The sequence below is a fragment of the Poecilia formosa genome, unplaced genomic scaffold, assembly GCF_000485575.1.
Source record: "Poecilia formosa unplaced genomic scaffold, Poecilia_formosa-5.1.2 Scaffold798, whole genome shotgun sequence".
Lineage (NCBI taxonomy): Eukaryota > Metazoa > Chordata > Actinopteri > Cyprinodontiformes > Poeciliidae > Poecilia > Poecilia formosa.
Genome location: NW_006800737.1, coordinates 96066 through 101643, shown reverse-complemented (window position 1 = coordinate 101643; position 5578 = coordinate 96066). Strand labels below are relative to the sequence as shown.

The following is a 5578-nucleotide window of genomic DNA, read 5'->3' as shown; positions in this document are numbered from 1 at the left end:
TCATTTTTGCTTTGTCTAGATTTATTCCATAAGTAACATACTTAAATAGTTCAAGTTAAATCCTGCTAAAATGCACCTTCTGCTGGTAAAAAGTTGTATTGCATTCACCTAAGAAAGAGCGGGGTATTATGGGTAATCCTCAGAGCCATGAGGATCACTGACAGGTAACGTGTCTCTGCTATGTGATAAAGAAATATTATTTATGCACTTTGAATATGTTTATGGTTTTCGTTTTTGCATATTATTGAAATATGTTTAATCCAGGTCACACTAGTTCTGCTATTATATCGTTTTTGTCGTGTTTTAGGAGTGCTTAGTGCGTGAGAAAGTGTGGTGGGAATTTCCCACGCGGTAACATCATGGCTCCTCCTTGCAGGAGCTGGTTTATCCCAGACTGACCTCACCTCCATGCCTGTTGTGTCAAGTGCAGATGGTGAATAAAAGAAACGACTGATGCCAACTTGAGCAGCTCCCTGTCATTCATTACCACACCAAGAGAAGCCACCAAATCCACATAGGCCACACATACATCAGTAAAATGCTGATCCAGCATCATCGTGACCTGGACACGAATGGGAAGTTGGATGAGATTGGAGGGGAGTTTGTCTTTCATCAGCTCTGTACAAAAGACTGTTATTTGTTTTCAGCCCTCTAGACTGGTTTTCCTTTATCAAGGTGTTTTATATGTAGTATTTTATTTCCACCACTGGGTGGCTCCTCGACCATATTTGTTCATAGATCTGAGTGTGGATGTCAACACAGACTTCGTTTATTACCTCTTTCTACTGTGTGCGTCCATTGAATGTAAGTAATGCTGTTGGTGGTTTAGTTTGGTTTCATAAATGCCTAAGAGCTGTACTTGTACTTTGTCCTGTTGAATATTATGGCCGTTTGGTGTGGGTTACTCGGATTGTGGAGAGCTAAAAGTTAGCCGTTTAGCATTAAGCTATTAAGCTCGGTTAATTAGATGCAGCTGTTATTTGTGTTGGCACTTTCAACTGAAATGCCTTATTTCTCTTGTATGTTTTATCATGTGACGCTATTATTAGCAGGGTTGATTATTATTTATGTGTAATTATTGTTTACGTTCTCATACTCAGATATTAACCAGTTGCTAGTCTATAGTAATCTTTAAACACATTTATTCACTTTGTGGACATTTGGTTTATTTGTGAAAGTATTTACAGGCAGGTTCTCATAATTTCTATTTGTTTATGTATGTAGAAAAACACACACACACCTATGCCTTCATATGTATGGAGGAACCTCAAGAGCTAATAAAAGTCAAGTAAAGCTCAATACTGAACTCGGACGTTCTCTTATTTGTCCTAACCCGACACCCTGGAGTGATTGTTTATCCATAACCAAACCAGCCTCAGTCTTCATTACAAGCTCCACGAGGAAGGTTTGTGGTTTTTAATTTAACCTCTGTGGAGTCGGTGGGAGGGAATGATAGGCTTTTTTTATGTACTTGGTTCTTAACACTAATACAAATTTGTGGTGAGTAAAAGGGGTAAGCCATTGTATTTTCAATTTTGCAATATGTTCACCATGCTAATCATATGAACTCAAAATACTAATAACTCAAATAAAGCTAATTACAAAATCTGGCTGATTATATAATTACACTTTAACTTTTTCAGTCATTGAAAGATTTTTCCTGCCACCTGATGCCAAAGTTGCATCGAAGGGTGCGACAGATACTGAAGTTGATGGAGAAATATTCAGTGATCTCATTAGACAAGCCAATGTTATGCTGAATGTTTTCTGCCATGATGGTGAGATATAAAAGCAAATTAAAGATTTTACAAAAAGATGAAACTGATATTTGCTTTGTCTTCTCCTTAAGAGTTCTCAGCAGGTTCACCTGCTTCTGAGCCTTTCTCAAACTTCAGCTCAAATGCATCAACCTCCACAATAATGATGGATGAGATACTGTGCAAGAAGCAAAAACCTGACACTCCTGATAATGTAGTGTCTGCTAAAAAGGTAACATGATTTCAGTGTGCCCCTAAGCTCTTTAAACATGTTGTGCCGTATGTAGGTAATCTAAATGTCTCCGTCTATTTCCTTTTCTATTTTTCTTAATTTCATAGCTGGTTGAAGGTGCTCTACAAAATATGTCTGGTGGTGAAGAAGTTCTGCAAGAGTGGAACAACAGAAACCCTCAGTGGTGAACATGCTGGTGGCTCACAGAGTTAATAAACATAGGTAGGTGTGTTTTTACACTTCTAAATCTATGGTAAAAAGTCCATTTTTTTCACTAAAATGAAATCTCCTGTTAGGCACCTTCCTGCTAAACCAATCAGAGAAGAGTACCTGAGGATGGTGACATCTTCCAAAACCACCTGAAGTCTCCAGGAATCAGTGCGTGGGACGCAGTCGAGACTTGCTGTCTTTTATAAGGTAATTGAAATAAAAATATGTGTAGTAATTTGTCACTTTGCTTTTATAGACATTACATTCAACAGGTGATTAAACACAGCTTTGAGTATGTCTGGGGAAACACTAATTTCTTGCACTGGTTTGTATGAATCCTTAAAGTTTTATAACTTTAAGGATATAAAACTTATATTATAAGTGAGTTTGCTCTCAAGTTGAAGGGCTGTTAGGGACAGTTCAGGTTTGTCACCGCTCTCAACCTGGAGTGTCGGCCAGAACACCACTCAGCCAGGATTCAGCTCAGGACCAGATGTTTAATGAAGACACGAGGCAGGGTCCTTTAACTGCTCTGTTTTACAAACTGTATCACAGATATTGATCCAATGAACATGGATGGCATAAATGTGTCTACATGAAGGTGTGTATGGTTTCCTAGAATAAACAAAAATACAGAAAATAAGTTCAAGGTGTCCTATCATTACACCATGCCATTATACCTTAGATAAACTAAGAAGGAAACCTCTAAGTCAATATTACTAAGCAAACTAAGGCAGGTTAACTCCACAGTTAACTAATAACCATGCCTCTGCTCCACTGAGCATAGATATGTATGTTCAACACAATGCTCTATAATACACACATAGCATTTAGCTTGGACTTAGCAACAGGTGAAATAACAGCAAACAAACTTCAAATCACTCATTTAGCTGCAGTAAACACTCAAATATTGCAACTTACTTCTCAATGACGCACTTATAAGGAGAACACATATCTTGCAAGTCTTTCCCACGTGTTAGCACAGTGGTTCGGTTACCAAACGTCCCCACCAGAAATCAGCAACGTTGGCTACGGCAAGGTGACGACGTCATCGCTGCCCTACTACGGTATGCCTTAAGGGACAAAAGTAACGCTGAACAGAAAACACATAATACAAAGAGTAATACTCAACACCAAACTTAAACTATATATAAGGGTCTTTTGAACATATATCCTTAAAGTTATAAGTTTAAGGATATAAAGTTATATATCCTGGTATGCCTGGTTTCTTATGTTTGGTGTATATATTTTTTTAATTTTAGTCATGCTGCAGTTTAGAAGAACATCTCTGGGACCAACGGGGTCTGCAGTCATACCTCCTTGCTGTTTGATGTCAGAAGACCAAGATTGACATCATCATGATAAGTGACTCATCCCATGCCAAGCAAACGGATCCCTTGGAGCATTTGATGAGTTATTCAAGACATTTTGTGATTGATGTCTTTTATGATGCTGCATTAATGAATTTTTATACATCCTTGCATTGTATTACATTGATGTTGGCAAAATGAAGGAACCACCCAGACTTGAGAGCAAAACAAGTGATATATTTTTAGTTGACAATCATTTTTTCCTTTGTTAGCCTTTTGATATTCAAAACTCAAATGGAAAGCTAATGAATGTTTGTTCACTGTACAACAGTTTAAAATGTTGGAAACACAGCTGCAAAAAATAAAACAATTGTTTAAAATTGATTTATTTATTTTAGTGTTTCTGTATTATAATTAATTTTAACCAGAGTCATAAAGTAACACATTTTGGAGTAAATACCTAACACTTGAACGTGTTAAACTAACCCTAACAAAGTAGTTATTTTTTGTTATTTTATCAGTGTCAACCATTGCATCCCATAGTGTTAATTTAACTCTGAAGAGTGTGGACCATATAAACCCTGAAAAGGAGTTAATTTCACTCTGGGAGTTAAATCAACACTGGGCTTTTGGCTGTGCGTTTTCCTCCAAAGCACTCAGCAGATTTGCTTTTGGATATTTTTCATAACTCGACTGGAAGCCCGATGCAGCTGGAAATGGTTTAATGGGAAAACTGACGTTCTGCTGCAGACAGCCGTGTGTCAGATGTCGTCCAATACATTAGTTTTGTTTTTTACTAGGAGTCGTCTCTGTTTGCTGGCCTTGGATTTGCTGTAAATACATGCAGGACTTTCTGAGCTGTTTTAACATTTCTCTTAAGAGGTTTCCTGGTTAGTTCCTTTGTTTTCTATCACAACTGATGCTTTTTATCAGTATTTTTTCCTGTCTCTCCAGTTTGACTAAAGCTTTTAGGATGAAAATGCCAAAGTGCTAAAAACCATCAGAATAGTTCAAACAGCAGCCAGTTTCTCCAGAAGCAGTTATTCTTTGTGTCCACTAAGAGGCGCTGCCGGTCTGCAGTAAGCTTTGCAGAGCGAAGCGTGGCCTGTCATAAAAGATTTTACAAAGTGTTCGGTTCCGTAAGATATGGCAGATGACCATGAATGAATTTAAATGATGGATGTATTTAGATGGAGACTTTAAGCTGCTTGAAGGTTCTGCTACAGCCAATCAGAAACTGAGGAGGTTAAAGGTGACCAGGCTGCAGGGGGGAGTCAGTCCCGACTCCCTGCAGGTCTGAACGGTGTTCACGGAACCACGGCTTAAAGAAACTTTGTAGAAAAGATGATTTTCAACATGTTATTGAGCTGATTTACAGACCAAACCATTCCTGAACACCATTCCCAATAAAAGCTCATTAAAGATCAATTTATGGAAAGTTCTTGCATCATTTCCGGAATGCCCAGTAACTTTGATGCTTTACTAAAATCAACAGCTCTGTTTTCTCAGCACAGTCGTTCAGAAATCCTAAATATAAAGTTTTATTCACAGACTTTAGTTGCAGCTGAAAGGGTCCGGTCCGGTCCGTGTAGTAGGTTCTGAAGCTGCTGGGTCTTCATCCGGGATTTAGGGAAGTTTAAAAGGAATTAAATAAATTGGATCTCAGCAGGTTCACTTTCAGTGAACGGACGTTGGTCATCTGTTTAACCGTCCGGTTTTAAATGATTATCTTCTCAGATGTTGGCTGATGCGACTTTAAGTCAGTTTATTTATTGTTGAAAGATTTTTATGATTTAGGATTTTCTAAATGTGTGGCTTTAAAGGACCGAACTCCAAAACCTCAACGTGAATAAATATCTGCAGTGACTGAACCGATATTTGATTCATGATCGATGGACCTGTTGTGTTCCTCCTCTTCATCATCTTTCTCTTCATCTCCATGTTTGCAGCTTCTCTCTGACTTTCTCTCTCTCGATACTGAAGATTTTTTCCAGGATTTCCAGACGTTTCAGTTTCCCAGGAGGAATTCACTGGGCTAAAGGAGAATAAATATTTAATCAGCGCTGCTG

General features: G+C 38.1%; 1 long non-coding RNA gene across 2 annotated transcripts; it reads left to right on the top strand.

Moving 5' to 3' along the window:
- Window positions 1-615: 615 nt before the first annotated feature.
- Window positions 616-3970, top strand: LOC103131632 (uncharacterized). Of its 2 annotated transcripts, XR_475404.2 has the most exons (6): window positions 616-804; window positions 1225-1405; window positions 1850-1989; window positions 2097-2211; window positions 2286-2406; window positions 3462-3970. It is a non-coding gene; the product is annotated as an uncharacterized LOC103131632 (long non-coding RNA). The 2 variants fall into 2 exon arrangements; XR_001660673.1 differs by having other exon boundaries at window positions 618-1405; window positions 3462-3969.
- The last annotated feature ends 1608 nt before the right edge of the window (window positions 3971-5578 follow it).